Source organism: Ornithorhynchus anatinus, chromosome 4, assembly GCF_004115215.2.
Source record: "Ornithorhynchus anatinus isolate Pmale09 chromosome 4, mOrnAna1.pri.v4, whole genome shotgun sequence".
Lineage (NCBI taxonomy): Eukaryota > Metazoa > Chordata > Mammalia > Monotremata > Ornithorhynchidae > Ornithorhynchus > Ornithorhynchus anatinus.
In genome coordinates, this window is record NC_041731.1 from 128,988,909 (window position 1) to 129,007,542 (window position 18,634).

The 18,634-nt window shown below is 53.9% G+C and overlaps 1 protein-coding gene across 2 annotated transcripts in view; it reads left to right on the plus strand.

The window, feature by feature from the left end:
• The first annotated feature begins 1,046 nt into the window (after positions 1-1,046).
• KIAA0232 (KIAA0232 ortholog) overlaps positions 1,047-18,634 on the plus strand; it is a 121,007-nt gene continuing 103,419 nt past the window's right edge. For both annotated transcript variants that reach the window (XM_029062496.1, XM_029062497.2), the window contains exon 1: positions 1,047-1,096. The gene's annotated coding sequence lies outside the window, so the exon portion shown is untranslated. The remainder of the gene's footprint in view (positions 1,097-18,634) is intronic.

An 18,634-nucleotide genomic window follows, 5' to 3' on the forward strand; every position in this document is an offset into this window, starting at 1 on the left:
TGAATGAATGAATGAATGGATGGACAAGTGACTGAATGGATGGATGAATGAATGGATGAATGAATGAATGGATGGACAAATGAATGAATTGATGGATGGCTGTCTGGCTGGCAGAATGAACGAATGAATGGACGGATGGAGAGAAGCAGTGTGGCTAGAGAAGCAGTGTGGCTCAGTGGAAAGAGCACAAGCTTGGGAGTCAGAGGTCACGGGTTTCAATCCCAGCTCTGCCGCTTGTCAGCTGTATGGCTTTGGGAAAGTCGCTTTACTTCTCTGGGCCTCAGCTGCCTCATCTATAAAATGAGATGAAGATTGTGAGCCTCACACGTGGGACAACCCGATGACCCGTATCTCCCCTGGTGCTTAGAGCAGTGCTCTGCACATAGTAACCGCTTAACAAATACCAACATTATTATTATTATTATGAATGAATGGGTGGATGGATGGATGGATGGATGGATGGATGGATGGATGGATGGATGGATGGATGGATGGATGGACGGACGGATGGATGGACGGATGAATGAATGGAGGGATGAATGGATGGATGAATGAATGGAGGGATGAATGGATTGATGAATGAATGGAGGGATGAATGGATGAATGAATGTCCGGCCGGATGGATGAATGAATGGATGAATGAATGGAGGGATGAATGAATGAATGTCCGGATGGCTGGACGAATGAATGTCCGTCCGTCCGTCCGGCTGGATGAATGAGTGGGGGAGGTGCGGGCGCTGTGACGTCACGCGGGCGGGCGGGCGGCGGAGGGATCCGCGGAGGGAGGCGGCCGGGCGGGGGAGCGCGGCGGCCTGTTGCCGGGTGACGGCGCGGCTTCCCCGCCCCCTCCGCCGGCCGCGCTCCCGCTCCGCCCCTGCCCCTCCCCCCGCCGCTCCGGCTCCGGCTCCGGCTCCCGCTCCGGCTCCCGCTCCCGCCTGACGTCAGGCGCCGCCCCGGGGCCCCGCCCCCCCCCCCGTCCCCTCCCCCCTCCCCCCGCCCCCTTCCCCTCCCCCTCCTCCCTCCGGCCGGAGCCCCGGGCCCCGCACCGCCCGCGCCCCGCACCGCTCCGCTCCGCAGCGCCCCGCACAGCACCCGGGTAAGCCAAGGGGGGGGGGGGGGCGGGGGGGGAGGGGCCGCTGCGGGGTGCGCCGGCCCGCACACACACACACACACACACACACACACACACACACGCGCGCAGCGCGCTGTCTGCCTGTCCGTCTGTGCGCCCTCCTTCCCTCCTTCCCTCCCTCCCTCCCTCTCCCTCCCTCCCTCCCCATCTCCTTCTCCCTCCCCGTGTCTCTGCCTCTCCGTATGTGTCTCTCTCGGCCTCTCTCTCTCTGTGTCTGTCTCTGTGTGTCTCCCCCTCTGCGTCTCTGCCCCTCTGTGTGTGTCTCTCCCTCTCCGCGTCTCCCTGTCTCTCTGCCTGGCTCGGCGTGTCCCTGCCCCTCTCTCTGTGTCTCCCTGGGTGTCTCTGTCTGTCTCTGTGTGTCTCTGCCTCTCTCTGTGTCTCCCTGTCTCTCCCTCTCCGTGTCTCCCTGTCTCTGTGTCTGTCTCTGTGTCTCCCAGTCTCTCGCTCTGTGTCTCCCCTGTCTCTGTCTCTGTGTGTCTCTGCCTCTCTCTGTGTCTCCCTGTCCCTGTGTCTATCTCTGTGTGTTCCTGCCTCTCTCTGTGTCTCCCTGTCTCTCCCTCTCCGTGTCTCCCTGTGTCTCTCTGTGTCTCTGCCTCTCTCTGTGTCTCCCTGTCTCTCCCTCTCCGTGTCTCCCTGTGTCTCTGCGTGTCTCTGCCTCTCTCTGGGTCTCCCTGTCTCTCCCTCTCCGTGTCTCCCTGTGTCTCTGCGTGTCTCTGCCTCTCTCTGGGTCTCCCTGTCTCTCCCTCTCCGTGTCTCCCTGTGTCTCTGCGTGTCTCTGCCTCTCTCTGGGTCTCCCTGTCTCTCTCTCTCCGTGTCTCCCTGTGTCTCTGTGTCTCCCTGTCTCTCTGTGTCTCCCTGTCTCTCTGTGTCTCCCTGCGTCTCTCTGTGTCTCCCTGTCTCTCTGTGTGTCTCTGTGTGTCTCTGCCTCTCTGCATGTGTCTCCACCTCCCCGTCCCCCCCTCTGCCTCTTTCCCTGCCCCTCTGCCAGTGTCTCCTCTCCCTCCCTGCCTCCGTGCCCCCTTCCCTCTCCGTCTCCCTGCCGGTGCACAGAGGCCGGGACCCCCAAGCCACACGCTGTCCCCACCGCCCAGTACAGTGCCTGGCACCAGCCCGCTCTCCCCACCGCCCAGCCCGGTGCTGCCCGCCCTGCGGCCCCTCAGCCCGTGCTGGGCCCGGCCCAGGCGCTTGGGGGACTTGGCAGTGGGAGAGACTCCCCCAGGGTCACGTCCACGCCGACTCTAGGTCGGGGACTGTGCTGAGCGCTCTGTCTGGAGGGCCTCCTCTGATGGGATCCGGAGCGGAACGACAGACATACCTTGGTGGCCCCGTGATTTCATCCGGGATGGGATCTATCTTGCGGATTAAGGCCCCTGATCCTCATTCTGGAGGGAGAGAAGGGCCTTAATCAAAGGGGCGTCTCTTACACCCCCAGGGTGGGTTAATATGTGGACGGGGGCTGGAGAGTGGGTTGGCACCCAAGCCGGGTGAGGGTCTCTGGTCCCAAGATCGCAGGGCAGAAGCCTAAGCTCCCCCGGCCCACCTGCCTCCTCATCGATGGATGCTATTTATTAAAGGCCTACTGTGCTCAGCGCCTGGGGACGTCCGACGCAACGGAGCGGCGTGGCCTGGTGGCGAGAGCCCGGGCCTGGAGGTCGGAAGGACCTGGGTTCTCACCCCGGCTCCGCCACCTGTCAGCGGGGTGACCTTGGGCCAGTCGCTGCCCTGCTCCCTGCCTCGGTTACCTCACCTGTCAAATGGGGATTAAGGCCGGGCGGCCCATGTGGGACAGGGACCGTGTCCAACCTGATTTGCTTGCAATCGATTCCAGCGCTTAGTACGGTGCCTGGCCCGTGGGCCGCGCTTGACGAATACCACGGGTATCATTCGACCCCCGTTCCCTGCCCGCGCCGAGCATCCAGTCTGGAGCGGGGAGACGGACATTAAAAGAGATGTATTACAGATCTGTACGTCAGCGGTGGTGTCGATTGAGCATTTATTCATTCATTCCATTCAGTCGTATTTATTGAGCGCTTACTATGTGCAGAGCGCTGGACTGAGCGCTTGGAATGAACAATTTGGCAACAGATAGAGACGGTCCCGGCCCAATGACGGGCTCACGGTCCAAACGACTGTGTGCCCAGCACTGTACTAAGCACTTGGGCGAGTCCGGGAGAAGCAGCGTGGCTTAGGGGATGGAGCCCGAAGGGCCTGGGTTTGAATCCCCTCATCGGTCGTGTGACCTGGGGCAAGTCCTTTCACTTACTTCCCTGGGCCTCAGTTCCCTCATTCATTCAATAGTATTTATTGAGCGCTTACTATGTGCAGAGCACTGGACTAAGCGCTTGGAAGGGACAATTCGGCAACAGATTTATCTGTCAGAAGGGGGTTGAGACTGTGAGCCCCACGTGGGACGGGCTGTGTCCAACCCGATTTGCTTGTATCCACCCCAGTGTTCAGTACAGTGCCTGGCACATAGTAAGCGTTTAACAATACCATTTTTTATTATTATCATTATTATTATTATAACTAAGCGTTGGTAGACACGTTTCCCGGCCCACGACGACTTTACAGCACGGGGAGGCCCCAGGGCGGCCACTTGTCTGCTGTGTGACCTTGGGCAAGTCACTTCTCTGGGCCTCAGTTTTCTCATCTGTCAAACGGGGATCGTGCCCAGCCCAATTTGCTGGCATCCCCCGCTTGGGCGCTTAGTCCAGGGCCAGGCCCCTAGTGAGCGCTTAACAACTACCACAATTATCATTATAAAAGACACGGAGAATTTGTGGTCAATGAGTGGTTATGTACTGAGCGCTCCCCGTCTTTGGGGCACTGTAGTGAGCGCCCAAGGCCGGGAAAGGGGGGGGGGGCCTGGCGAAGGTGACTTTAGCGGGGCGGGGGGGGGGGGCCGTGATTGACACCCGCGCCGGCCAATGGGGGCCGGGCGTGGCGCCGGCTGGCTCCGAGTGGGCGGGGCGAAGAAAACGGCCGGCGGCCCGCCGGATGGCGGGGGCGAATCGGGGCTTGATTGACGCCGGCGCCGGCCAATGGGGGCCTGCGTGGGCGGGGCGAGGGAAACGGCCGGCAGCCCGCCGGATGGAGGGGGGCGGGACCGGGCCCTGACTGACACCCGCGCCGGCCAATCGGGGCGGGGCCTGGCTGAGCGGGCGGGGCCCCCCCCCCCCCCCCCGGCAAGTGTCCAAAAGCAATGGCTTCCAGCGCGCCTGAGGGGGGAGGGGAGCGACTGAGGCCCAGACATGGCGGAGCCGGCGGGGGGTTAGCGCGCCCCGTAGCCCCGGCCCGCCTCTTCCCCTCGTCCCCTCTTTCGCCCCCACACCTCCCTCCGCGCCAGAAAAAGCCCTGCGGGGCGAGGGCGGGAGAGGGGGAGGGCGGGTGAGGTGAACCGGAAGTGGGGAGCCCCAAACATGGCCCCACTTCCGGTAGGCCTGACAGGAGCCTTGCCCTTTCCAGTCAGGGCCTCCTTTCCCCCTTGACTCTCCTGGCCCTCCTCGGGGCCAAGCCCCAAGGACCGCCTAGTAGTAGGGGATGGAAATAAATGAACTCTGTGTCGACGCCATCGATGCCCGTCCACTGGCGGTGGTGTCCGTCCGTCACCCCCCTTCCAGACTGGGCGTTGGGCAGGGACGGTCGCCATCTGTGGCCCAATTGTCCATTCCAAGCGCTTAGGACAGTGCTCTGCACACAGTCATCGCTCAATAAATACCACTGAATGAACTCCCTGATTCTGTGTCTCTTGATGATGTGGTCTTGTTTTTGTTCTGTCCTGCTTTGCCGTCCGCCTCCCCCGTTGAGACCGTGAGCCCGGCATTGGGCAGGGATGGTCTCTATCTGTTGCCCAATTGTCCATGCCAAGCGCTTAATACAGTGCTCTGCACATAGTAAGCGCTCAATAAATGCGATTGAGTGAATGAACTGTCTCTGTTGTCCAATTGTCCATTCCAAGCGCTTAGTACAGTGCTCTGCACAGCGTAAGTGCTCAGTAAATACTAATGAATGAATGGTCTCTATCTGTTGCCCAATTGTCCATTCCAAGCGCTTAGTACAGTGCTCTGCACCCAGCAAGTGCTCAATAAATACTCATGAATGAATGGATTGTCTCTATTGCCAAATTGTCCATTCCAAGCGCTTAGTACAGTGCTCTGCACACAGCAAGCGCTCAATAAATACGAATGAATGAATTGTCTCTGTTGCCGAATTGTCCATTCCAAGCGCTTAGTACAGTGCTCTGCACATAATAAGCGCAAAATAAATAGGATGGAATGGAATGAACTGGGCCAGCCTGGAACCAGGCCCCGAGGACAAGCCATTAAGAGGCCGCCCTCAGAGCGGGAGGAACCATCCCATGGCACAAAACCTTCACATGAAACAAAAACTTCGCACTCTAGGCTTCGAGGCTGTCCATCCCCTTGCCCCTTCCTACCTCTCCTCCCTTCTCTCTTTCCACCGCCCACCCCGCACGCTCCGCTCCTCCGCCGCCCGTCTCCACACCGGCCCCCGTTCTCGCCTGTCCCACCGTCGACCCCTGGCCCACGTCCTCCTGCTGTCCCGGGACGCCCTCCCTCCTCACCTCTGCCAAACTCACTCTCTTCCCCTCTTCAAAACCCTCCTGAGAGCTCACCTCCTCCAGGAGGCCTTCCCACACTGAACCCTCCCTTGCCGTCCCGCCTTCTCCCCTCCCCATCACCCCTACTCCCTCTGCTCTACCCCCTTCCCCTCCCCACAGCACTTGTGTGTATTTGTACATAGTTATTACTCTCTTTTATTAATGATATCTCTATATCTATGATTCTATTTATCTCGATGGTATTGACGGCTGACCACTTGCTTTGTTGTCTGTCTCCCTACCTTCTAGACTGTGAACCCGCTGTTGGGCAGGGATTGTCTCTATCTGTTGCCGAATTGTACACTCCAAGCACTTAGCACGGTGCTGTGCGCATAGTAAGTGCTCAGTAAATACTATTGAATGAATGAATGAATGAATTGAGTGCGTGAACGAATAAATGAATCCCCAGCCACAGGATTTGGAGGGCGGCACGAAGGAGGCCTCGGGTTCCCCGGGGACGTAGGCCCGCTCTTTGGCCAGGAGTCCGTCACTTCGAACGGAGGCCCCGGTTTCGGCCTGTTAGTACTAATGATCGTATATGTTGGGCGCTTCCTCTGTGCAAAGCACTGTACTGAGCGCTTGGGCGAGTATACTAGAACATCAGAGCGTGGCGTGGCATTGAAGCAGCATGGCGTAGTGGCAGGAGCACGGGCTTGGGAGTCAGAGGTCATGGGTACCAATCCCGGCTCCAGCACTTGTCTGCTGTGCGACCTTGGGCAAGTCCCTTCACTTCCCTGAGCCTCAGTTCCCTCATCTGTAAAATGGAGATTAAAACTGGGAGCCCCACATGGGACAGGGATTGTGTCCTCCTTGATTACCCTGCATCTACCCCAGTGTTTAAAACAGCGCTTAACAAATATGATAATAATCATCAACATCAGAGCCATTCCCCACGCACAAGGACCTGACTTATTCCCGGGTCTTCCTCCTGGTCAGGATCTTCTAGACTGTGAGCCCGTGTTGGGTAGGGATCGTCTCTATCTGTTGCCGAATTGTACTTTCCAAGCGCTCAGTACAGTGCTCTGCACGCAGTAAGCGCTCAGTAAATGCGATTGAATGAGTGAATCCGTGGGGCCTTCGGGATTGTGTCCGGTCACCCGAGGTCAGGCCCGTCACCGGGTGGCTCGCCTAGCTGCTCTCTTGGTGGATGAGGGGGATGTTTACATGGACAGTCTGAAAACGGGCCCTCTCTGGCCTGTTTGTGTAGCAGGATGAGGTCACGTGCAGTGTGGTGATTGTATTGTAAACATTATCTGTGCTATGAAAATTTCAAGACGTTTAATCGACCCCCCCCCCCCAAAGCCTTATTGAAGGCCCGTCTCCTCCAAGAGGCCTTCCCAGATTAAGCCCCCCACCCCCCCTTTCTTCTTCTCCCACTCCTTTCTGCATCACCCTGACCCGTTCCCTTTGCTCCTCCCGCCTCCCTTCTAACCCCTCAGCGCTTCTGTACCTATCTGTCATTTATTTCTGTTAATGTCCATCTCCCCCTCTGGACTGTAAACTCGTGGTGGGCAAGAAGTGTGTCTGTTTATTGTTGCATTGGACTCTCCCAAGCGCTCAGTACTGCGCTCTGCACACAGGAAGCGCTCAATAAATACGATCGAATGAATGAGCAACCAGGGAAAAGTTTCTATTTGTCCATCTACTTTGTTGCTGTAAGAAGGGTGGTGGGGGAGACGGACACACAGAAAAATGAATGCCGGAGGAAGCGATAGCCTGGGAAAGATACGAACATAAGCACAAGCGCGGCAAGGCGGGTGTGAGGACTTGGGTGACGTGTGACCTGGAAGTGCCGAAAGGGCAGGGCAGAAGGAGGTGGGGCGGGGGGAGGAGACGAGTGATTCATCAATAACAATAATTACTATGGTATTTCTTAAGCCCCGTCTCTGTCAAACTCTGTTTGGAGGGTTGGGATAGTTCCGAGTTAATCCGGTCGGGTCAGGGCCCCGTTCACGGTCAAAGTAGGACCGAGATCGAGTATTAAATCCCCATTTTCAAGATGAGGAAAGGGAGGCGGAGAAAAGTGCAGTGACTTGCCCGAGGTGACCCCCAGCAGGTGAGTGGCGGGGGGAGGATTAGAATCCGGGTCTTCGGACTCACGGGCCCTTGCTCTTTCTACTCAGCCACGCCGCTTCCCAAGAAAGGAGGGCCTCCGGGAGGAGATGTGATTTCGGGAGGATGTGGAAGGTGGGGAGAGCGGTGAAGGGGGCGGCGGGGGCGTCTCGGGCGGGGCGGAGGGCGTGAGCAAGGGCTCGGCGGCAAGGCACGTGTGGGGGCCGGGCAAGGGACTAGATGGGTTTAAGAGAAGTCAAGGGTGCGAGCTGGCTCGGAGGGAGGGAGGGAAGTGGTAGTGGAAGGAGGGAAGGTGTCCGTGGTTTCCCCCAAGGAGAGACTGGGCCCACCCCAAACGGTAAAAGTCCTGCAAGGCAGGCACCACTCCTGAGGTCGCAAGGTGTTGGTTGCTTAGCAGGTAGCCTCCATTTTTGCTTTTCACCTGGCATCAGGGGGGCTTGACTTGAAAAAACGTCGTACTATAGAACAGCGGTTTAGAAATTAGTCTAAGGAAAGAATACGTAGATTGTTTTGCAGTTTATGAAAGATTGGAGATCATTCTTTGACACTAGGATTTGGTTACGTACACGCAACGTAGCTTCATCGCTTTCTTTTTTTGGGGTAAATGCTCACTACGTGACGGGAACTGTGCTAAGCGCTGGGGCAGAGACAAGATAATCGGGTTGGACACCGTCCCTGTCCCACGTGGGGCTCAGGGTGAAGGTTGGAGGGAGGAGGATTTAACCCCCATTTCACAGATGAGGTACCAGGTACAGAGAAGCGAAGCGACTGGCCTGAGGTTATGCAGCGAAGGGGCGGAGCGGAATCGGAACCCGGGTCCTCTGAGTGTCGGGCCCGGGCTCCTTCCGCTAGGCCACGCCGCTGCCCTCCATTCATTAATGTGTGAGCACTTAATCGCTCCTTGGCCTTAGACTAAAGTTAATATACCTGTGAAATGCAACTCGATAGCAAGTAGAAAGTCCCTACGTTTTGAAAATGACCGAGCTCCCCCCACCCCCTGCTCGAGCTTTGCATAGACCGTGAGCCCGTCAATGGGCAGGGATCGTCTCTATCTGTTGCCAAATTGTCCATTCCAAGCGCTTACTACAGTGCTCTGCACGTAGTAAGCGCTCGATAAATACGATTGAATGAATGAATGAATTGAAAGTGAGCCTTGGGGCTCAGTGGGCGAAGCGGTAAACTTTTCCGCCTTCGAGCCCCCGGCCCCCCCCGTTGGCGATCCACCGCGAGCCGGCGCTTCCCTCTCCGGAACCGACCCCGGGAGAGCGCTGCTATCGTGAGGCGTGGGTTTTCCCACAAACTCGCCTGTGCTAAATTAGAATCCGTCCCAGAACCCCCGGGAAGAAATCGGAGAGCCCTTTCCCTGCCGTCCGCCGCGATCGCGTCCAACGTCACGACACTCCCGTCCGATCTCCGTCCGGGTCCGCCAGAGCCGAACATCGCAGCGTGACCTCGGCGAGGAGTCGTGCTGGGATGGATGGCGTCTCCTCAGGAGATCGCCGAAGTAGGAGCTCGTCTTACCGACCGGGGGTGTTTTTTCAGTTCGGTGGAAAAAAACGATCCGGTTTAGGTGGAACGGTAGGCTTCTTATGTTCGTCAGGAGAGTCGGAAGGTCACGGGTTCCGATCCCGGCTCCGCCACTTGTCTGCCGTGTGACCTTGGCCAAGTTCCGGCGCTTAGAACAGTGTTCTGCACATAGTAAGCGCTTAACAAATACCAACATTATTATTAAGTCACTTTGCCTCTCTAGGCCTCGGTTACAGGAATATAGGATTCGTTTCTGTACAGGCGACGTAGCTTCGTCGTTTTTTCTGGTGGTACCGGTTAAGCGCTTACTAGATGCCGGGAACCGTAATAATAATAACAACGGTAATAATGCTGATGGTATTTGTTAAGCGCTTATTATGTGCCGAGCACTGTTCTAAGCGCTGATGGAGATACAAGGTAATCAGGTTGTCCCACGTGGGGCTCACCGTCTCCGTCCCCATTTTCCAGAGGAGGTAACTGAAGCCCAGAGAAGTGAAGTAACGTGGCTCAGTGGAAAGAGCACGGGCTTTGGAGTCAGAGGTCATGGGTTCGAATCCCGGCCCGGCCACTTGTCAGCTGTGTGACTTTGGGCAAGTCACTTAACTTCTCGGTGCCTCAGTGACCTCATCTGTAAAATGGGGATTAAGACTGCGAGCCCCACGTGGGACAATCTGATTCCCCTGTGTCTACCCCAGCGCTTAGAACAGTGCTCGGCATGTAGTAAGCGCTTCACAAATACCCACGTTATTATTATTATTGAAGTGACTTGCCCAAAGTGACACAGCTGACAAGTGGTGGAGCCGTGATTAGAACCCACGACCTCTGACTCCCAAGCCTGGGCTCGTTCCACTAAGCCACTGTTCTCGCTGGGGCAGAGATAGGATAATCAGGTTGGACTCAGTCCCTGTCCCACCTGGAGCTCACGGTGTTAAAATGGGGATTGAGCCCGTGAGCCCCACGTGGGACGGGGACTGTGTCCGTCTCGATTTGTATCCACCCCAGCGCTTAGTACAGTGCCTGGCACAGAGAAAGCGCTCAGCAAACGCCATCATCGTTATTATATTCCTGGCCTCCTAAACTGGGGATTTTGCGATCATTTCCTTCCTTAGACTTGTTGTGGGCCAGGCACGGACCCGGCAGCTCTGTCATAGTGTACCCTCCCACGGGCTTAGAGTTCTGCACGCAGTAAAAACGTTCAAATGCCGTTGATGGATTGATTTTGACGTAGGCTAATAATGTCGGCGTTTGTTAAGCGCTTACTATGTGCAAAGCACCGTTCTAAGCGCCGGTGCCTTCCGACCACCTAAACTCCTCTCTCCACCAGGATCCTCTCAATAATAATAATGATGGTACTCGTTAAGCGCTTCCTAGGTGCTAAGCACCATTCTAAGCACTGGGGTAGATATAAGTTAAGCAGGTTGGACACAGTTCCTGTCCCGTGTGGGGCCCGTGTTCTTAATCCCCATCTTATCAATGAGATAACGGAGGCCCAGAGAATCAATCGATCAGTCATATTTATTGTGCGCTTACTATGTGCGGAGCACTGTGCGAAGCGCATGGGAGAGCACAACGCAGCAGATTTAGCAGACGCGTTCCCTAAGCCACTTGCCCAAGGTCACACAGCAGACACGTGGAAGAGCCGGAATTAGAACCCGTGTCCTTCCGACTCCCAGGCCCGGGCTCTGTCGACTAAGCCAGGCTGCTTCTCTACTGTACTAAGCGCTTGGGAGAGTCCAATAGAACCATAAAACAGACCCGTTCCCTGCCCACAGTAATAATAATAATGTTGGTATTTGTTAAGCGCTTACTATGTGCAGAGCACTGTTCTAAGCGCTGGGGGAGAAACAGGGTAATCAGGTTGTGCCACGTGTGGCTCACAGTTAATCCCCATTTTCCAAATGAGGTAACTGAGGCCCAGAGAAAGTGAAATGACTTGCCCACAGTCACACAGCTACCAAGTGGCAGAGCCAGGATTCGAACCCATGACCTCTGACTCCCAAGCCCGGGCTCTTTCCCCGAGCCATGCTGCTTCTCTGTGGGAACTGACAGTCTGTGGGGGGGGGAGACGGATGTGAATATGTGTCTATATCTATGATTCTATTTATTTATTTTGATGGTATTGATGCCTGTTTACTTGTTTTGCTTTGCTGTCTGTCTCCGCCGTTTAGACCGTGAGCCCATCAATGGGCAGGGATTGTCTCTGTTGCCGAATTGGACAATCCAAACGCTTAGTACAGTGCTCTGCACGCAGTAAGCGCTCAATAAATAGTATCGACTGCTCGCTGATTCCCGGCTCCGCCGCTTGTCTGCTGCGTGACCTCACACAAGTCACTTCACTTCCCTGGACCTCAGTGACCTCATCTGGAAAATGGAGAATTAAGACTGGAAGCCCCGTGGGGGACAGCAACTGTGCCCGACCTGATGTGCTTGTATTCATTCGTTCATTCGGTTGTATTTATTGAGCGCTTACTCTGTGCAGAGCACTGTACTGAGCGCTTGGGAAGTACAGTTCAGCGGCAGAGAGAGAAAATCCCTACCCACAGTGGGCTCACAGTCTAGAAGGGGGAGACAGACAACGAAACAAGTCAACAGGCTTCGGGAGCATCATTATAAGTAAATAGAATTATAGATATGTACACATCATTAATAAAAACAAATAGAATAGAATTATATTTATAAGTATGTGCGTATATACACAAGAATAATAACAGTGATGGTATTTGTTAAGCACTTCTATGCGCCAGGCACTGTACTAAGCACTGGGGTGAATCCTAAACCTCCCAGACTAAGCCGCTCTTTTCCTCTGCCCTCCCCTCCGCATCGCCCTGACTCGCCAGCTCTTGAGAAGCAGCGTGGCTCAGTGAAAGGAGCCCGGGCTTGGGAGTCAGAGGTCGTGGGTTCTAATCCCGGCTCTGCCACTGGTCAGCTGTGTGACCTTGGGCGAGTCACTTCACTTTTCTGTGCCTCAGTTCCCTCCTCTGTAAAATGGGGATGAAGACTGTGAGCCCCACGGGGGACAACCTGATGACCTTGTATCCTCCCCAGCGCTTAGGACAGTGCTTGAATGCCATTTTAAAAAAGGAAAAAAAAATGACGTTTGAGCCTCGCTCATCCCCCCGTGAGAGTTTGGAGTTTACGGGAGACGGGGTCGAGTCCTGGCATTTTATTCCCGTCACCCTCTGCCTTGGATCGTTAGTTGCGAGGCGGATCCGAACGTCCGGAACGATCTGCTGTTCACCCCGTCTTGAGGAGTTTCTTGTTTCTGGGGCTTGCGCTAGTTTCTTCCCCTGTCGGAACCAGCATTGACCTGAGGAAAAAGGTTTTTTTCAAATGATAGCTTAAATATGCATGAATAGTAGTTTCAACCAATTAATCAGAGATGCAGCGTGGCCTGGTGGGTAGAGCCCGGGCCTGGGAGTCAGAAGGACCTGGGTTCTAATCCCGGCTCCACCGCATGTCTGTTCTGGGACCTTGGGTGAATCACTTCACTTGTCCGGCCTCAGTTACCTCATCTGGAAAAGGGAGATTGAGACCGTGAGCCCCATGTGGGGCAGGGACCGAATCCAACCCGATTCACTCATATCCACCTTAGCGCTTAGAACAGTGCGTGGCACAGAGTAAGCGCTTAACAAGTCCCACGATAACACTAATTAACTGAAATTTTCTCAAACCTTTCCGCTTAAAGTCGGCCTGTCCGATATCAGTGGCCTAGTGGAAAGTGCATGGGTTTGGGATTCAAAGGACGTGGGTTCTAATCCTGGCTCCGCCACTTAGCTGTGTGACTTTGGGCAAGTCCCTTCACTTCTCTGTGCCTCAGTGACCTCATCTGTAAAATGGGGATTAAGACTGTGAGCCCCACCTGGGACAACCTCCATACCCTGCATCTACCCCAGCGCTTAGAACAGTGCACATAGTAGGCGCTTAAGAAATACCATCATGATTATTATTATTATTTGGGGAAGCAAGAATTTCTTTCTCTAAGGCCCAGTTAACAGCATAAATTCCACTCAAAGCCAGATGGCGTGGCTTCGTCCAGGGTGGACAAAATTTGCGGGAGGAAATTCCCAGTCATAAAAGGTAAACTGAAATGCTCCCCCACTTGTGGCTTTTGGAAACGTTGAATAGGGACTCCTTAGCACGAGTCGACTTTCCAGCTGGCCACCTAGTACATAGCCATAATTTTATTATACTGAGGTTACCGGTTGTGTTTAGGCTCCCGCCTAACGAAGCTTAAGTAAAAATAAACCGCAAACTTAATATAGACGCATGAAGTGCCCGAAAAAGGTCACCAACGCAACTGCGGCACCCAAACCAAAATAACTCTTTGAGTTTGAACTCTTATGCTTGTTCACAAAACGGGGCCTTAATAAGTGCCACTTGACATACTGGATAGACCACGTCTCTCTCCCCCGCTAGACTGTCAGCTCGCTGTGAGCAGGGAATGTGTCTGGTCTATTCTGTTGGACTCTCCCAAGCGCTTAGTACAGTGCTCTGCATGCAGTAAGTGCTCAATAAATGCGGTGGAATGATTGGCCACCTCCGCTTTAAGAAGAGAAGCAGCGTGGCTCAGTGTCTACCCCAGCGCTTAGAACAGTAATAGTAAGCGCTTAACAAATACCGACATTATTATTTAATAATAATGGTCAAAAATATTAGTAAATATTTGGGGTTGGGGGGGAGCGCGTGGGGTGGGGCTTCTTAGGAGTAGCTGTGGAAGAACTGGAGAAAGTAACTTCACCTGGTGGCTGGAAGTTCAGGGGCCAGAGAGAGAATCAATCCCAGACTGGGAGCTCATAGCAGGCAGGAATTTCTCCATTTATTGTTATATTGGACTTTCCCGTTCACCACACAGGAAGTGCTCAGTAAATACGATCGAATGAATCAATCCGTGGGAACTATAATGGCTCAGCGGAAAGAGCCCGGGCCTGGGAATCAGAGCGACCTGGGTTCTAATCCCAGCTCCCCCCAGCTTGTCTGCTGGGTGACCTTGAGCAACCCGCGTGACTTGTCTGTGTCTCAGTTCCCTCATCTGTAAAATGGGCATTAAATCCTCCCTCCACCTTAGACTCTGAGCCCATGGGGGGCAGGGACCGTGTCCAGCCTGATCAACTCGTGTCTGCCCCAGGGCTTAATACAGTGCTTGGCACGTAGGAAGCGCGTAACAGATACCACAGTTGACAGCTCTCAGTGGTATTTATGGAGTGCTTACTGTGTGCGGAGCACTGTACTAAGCGCTTGAGTACAACAGAACAGAGTTAATGGACACCTTCCCCGCCCACAGTGTCACTGTTTAGTGTTGTACTGTACTTTCCCAAGCACTTAGTACAGTGCTCTGCAAACAGTAAGCGCTTAATAAATACGATTGAATGAAGGGAGCTTACATCCCAGAAAGAAGGGGGAAATTTAAAAGTTGGGCTCTGGGAGTCTATCCTGCCGTGGAACGTTGACCGTCATTCATTCATTTCATTCAGTTGTATTTATTGAGCTCTTACTGGGGGCCGAGCACTGTACTAAGCGCTTGGGTCCACTACAACACTTGATTCTATTTATTGCCGTTGTTCTTGTCTGTCCGTCTCCCCCAGTTAGACCGTAAGCCCATCAAAGGGCAGGGACCGTCTCTATCTGTTAGCGACTTGTCCATTCCAAGCGCTTAGTACAGTGCTGTGCACATAGTAAGCGCTCAATAAATACTATTGAATGAATGAATGAATGAATGAATACAACAACAGGCAGACGCATTCCCTGCCTACAGCGAGAGCGGGGAGACAGACATGAACAGAAATAAATGTTACCGCAATATACAAATGTGCCATGGACCCGGGAGGGAGGATGAATGAAGGGAGCGAGTCGGGGTGACGCAGAAGGGAGGGGGAGAAGAGGAGAGAGGCCGGGTCAGTCAGGGAAGGCTTCTTGGAGGAGGTGGGCCTTCGATAAGGCTTTGAAGTCGGGGAGAGGAGTTGTCTGTGTGATACGAGGAGAGAGGGATGTGGGGGAGAGGTAGGTGGTGAGAAAGACGAGATGGAGGTGCAGCGAGAAGGTGAATAATGCTCCAGGATCTTCTCTGGCACATCCTTCGACAGCGGGCAAGAAGCGCCGCTCACTTGGTGCCAGGGCTAGAAATGGCACCAGGGACAGTCCCCAGCAAGGGACTTCTTGCTCCCTTTATTCATCCCCCCCTCCCCGCCCCACACCACTTAGGTCCAGCATGGGGGAGTGGCTAGACCCGGGCCTGGGAGTCACGAGATCATGGGTTCTAATCCCGGCCCTGCCCCTCGTCTGCTGTGTGACCGTGGGCAAGTCACTTTCACTTCTCCAGGCCTCAGTTCCCTCATCCGGAAAATGGGGATCGAGACTGTGAGCCCCACGTGGGACAGGGACCAAGTCCAACGCGACTGGCCTGTGTCCGTGCCAGCATTTAGTACAGTGACCGGCACATAGTAAGCACCAAATACCTTATTTTTTTATTATATCTGTCATTTATGTCTATCAATGCCTGTCTCCCCCTCTAGACTCTGTCTCTATCTGTTGCCAAATTGTGTATTCCAAGCGCTTAGTAAAGTGCTCTGCACATAGTAAACGCTCAATAAATACTATTGAATGAATGAGTGAATAGACAAAAGCTCATCGTGGGCAGGGAATGTATCTGTTTACTGTGTCGTACTCTCCCAAGCGCTTTATACAGTGCTCCATACACAGTAAGCATTCAATAAATACAGTTGAATAAATAAATATTCAAGGGCTTAAAGTCTTATTGGCACTTCCTACAGTGTTGTAGAGTTTTAAGACTTGAAGGTCAGCAACAAACTTGTGTCTTGCAAAAGTGGGCATTTTGGGATGATTTGAGTGCCGAAGAGCAGCAGGTGGTTTTAGGCGGATAGCCGAATCAGGTGGAACCCTCAGGGAGGCTTTGAAAACCAGAAGGCACAGCTGTCTTTTATTTTTAAAATGGTATTTGTTAAGCGCTTACTATGTGTTATGTGTCAGGCACTCTACTAATCTTTCCCCCGCTTAGACTGCAAGCCCGTCAAATGGCAGTGACTGTCTCTATCTGTTGCCGACTTGTTCATTCCAAGCGCTTAGTACAGTGCTCGGCACATAGTAAGCGCTTAACAAATACCAACGTTATTATTATTATTGCTCTGCACATAGTAAGCACTCAATAAATACTATTGAATGAATGAATGAATGAATACTAAACTCTGGGGTAGGTCCATGCTAATGAGGTTGGACATAGTCCCCGTCCCTCATGGGGCTCACAGTCTTCGTTCCCATTTTCCGGACGAGGGCGTCGAGGCCCAGAGAAGTGACTTGCCCAAGGTCACCCAGCGGCCAAGATTAGAACCCAGGGCCCTCTGAACTCCCAAGCCCGGCCTCTCTCCACCGGACCTCGCTGCTTCTCAGCAAACCGGTAACGGGCAGCTTGTTTTCGGGAACTATCGTTTATGAATTCCACTGGTGACCTGTCCCTTTTGGGAGGGAGAAATTTGAGCAGACAGATGGGTGAAGAGTGTCAGAGTGTTTTGAGCAGCACAGGTAGGCGATCAGTCGATAGTCAGTGGTGTTTACTGAGCGCCCACTATGGGCAGAGCACTCTACTAAGGGCTTGGGAGAGGATAGTGCTTAGAATGTAAGCCCGTCAGTGGGCAGGGATTGTCTCTATCTGTTGCCGAATTGTCCATTCCAAGCACTTAGTACAGTGCTCTGCACATAGTAAGCGCTCAGTAAATACTGTTGAATGAATGACAGTGCAATAGAAATAGCAGACCCGTTCCCTGCCTACAGTGAGGTCATTGTCTAGAGGGGGAGGTGGACCTTAAAATAGCTTTTGGAGATGGACGTAGGTGTATATATATATCTGTTATTTAAGCGTGGCTTAGTGGCAAGAGCCCGGGCTTGGGAGTCAGAGGTCATGGGTTCTAATCCTGGCTCGGCCACTTGTCTGTTGTGTGACCTCGGGCAAGTCACTTCACTTCTCTGGGCCTCAGTTACCTCATCTGTAAAATAGGGCTAAAGACTGCGAGCCCCATGTGGGACAGCCTGATAACGTGAAGGAGCATGGTGTAGTGGCTAGAGCCCGGGCCTGGGAGTCAGAAGGACCTGGGTTCTAATCCCGGCTCGGCCACTTGTCTGCTGGGTGACCTCGGGCAAGTCACTTCACTTCTCTGGACCTCAGTGACCTCATCTGGAAAATGGGGATTGGACTCTATTTATTGCCATTGTTCTTATCTGTCCGTCTCCCCCGATTAGACTGTAAGCCCGTCAAACGGCAGGGACTGTCTCTATCTGTTGCCGACTTGTTCATTCCAAGCGCTTAGTACAGTGCTCTGCACATAGTAAGCGCTCAATAAATGCTATTGAATGAATGAACATGGGACAGGGACTGTGTCCAGCCCCATTTGCTTGTATCAACCCCAGCCCTTAGTAGTACAGTACCTGGCACATAATTAAGCACTTAACCAATACCATTATTATTACTGTTATTATGATAACCTTGCATCTATTCCAGCGCTTAGAAGAGTGCTTGGCACATAGTAAGCTCTTAACTACCATCATCACGAGGTGTTAGTTTGGAAGGGCACAGCTGGGCCGATGAGGATGAGGACGGCATTTGTTAAGCGCTTACTATGTGCCAAGCAGTCTTCTAAGCGCTGGGGAGGATACAAGGGGATCAGGTTGTCCCCCGTGGGGCTCACATTCGTAATCCCCATTTTACAGATGAGGGAACTGAGGCACGGAGAAGTTGTGACTTGCCCAAAGTCACCCAGCTGACAAGCGGCAGGGCCGGGATCTGAACCCATGACCTCTGACTCCCGAGACCGGGCTGTTGCCACTGAGCCACGCCGCTTCCCCCATCCACCTTTCCGTTAGTTCCAGCGCAGGGGAGCTTTTGGTTTCCACGGCGGGAACTTCACCTGTGGCTGTCACCCCTCTTCACCGCCGGAGCCAGCGTAGGGGAAGCGGACCGTCAGAGCTGAAGCCATTTCCTGCCCTTGAGGCCCTAAACTCGTCGTGGGCAGGGCACGTGTCCAGCAACGCTGTCCTGTTGGACCTTCCCCAGCGCTTCGTCCACTGTTGAAGCGCTCAGTAAATTCCACCTGTGATCTCGTCGTGGGCGGGGAACGTGGCTACCGTCTCCGGTAGGCAAGATCCTTGCCCTCAGAATTTACAGTTGAGTGGGGGAAGGAGGACATGAAAATAAATTATAGAAATGGGAAGTAACAGAGAATAAGGAAATGAACTTGAGTGTGGCGTGGGGGTGGGGTGAGAAGCAACATGGTCTCGTA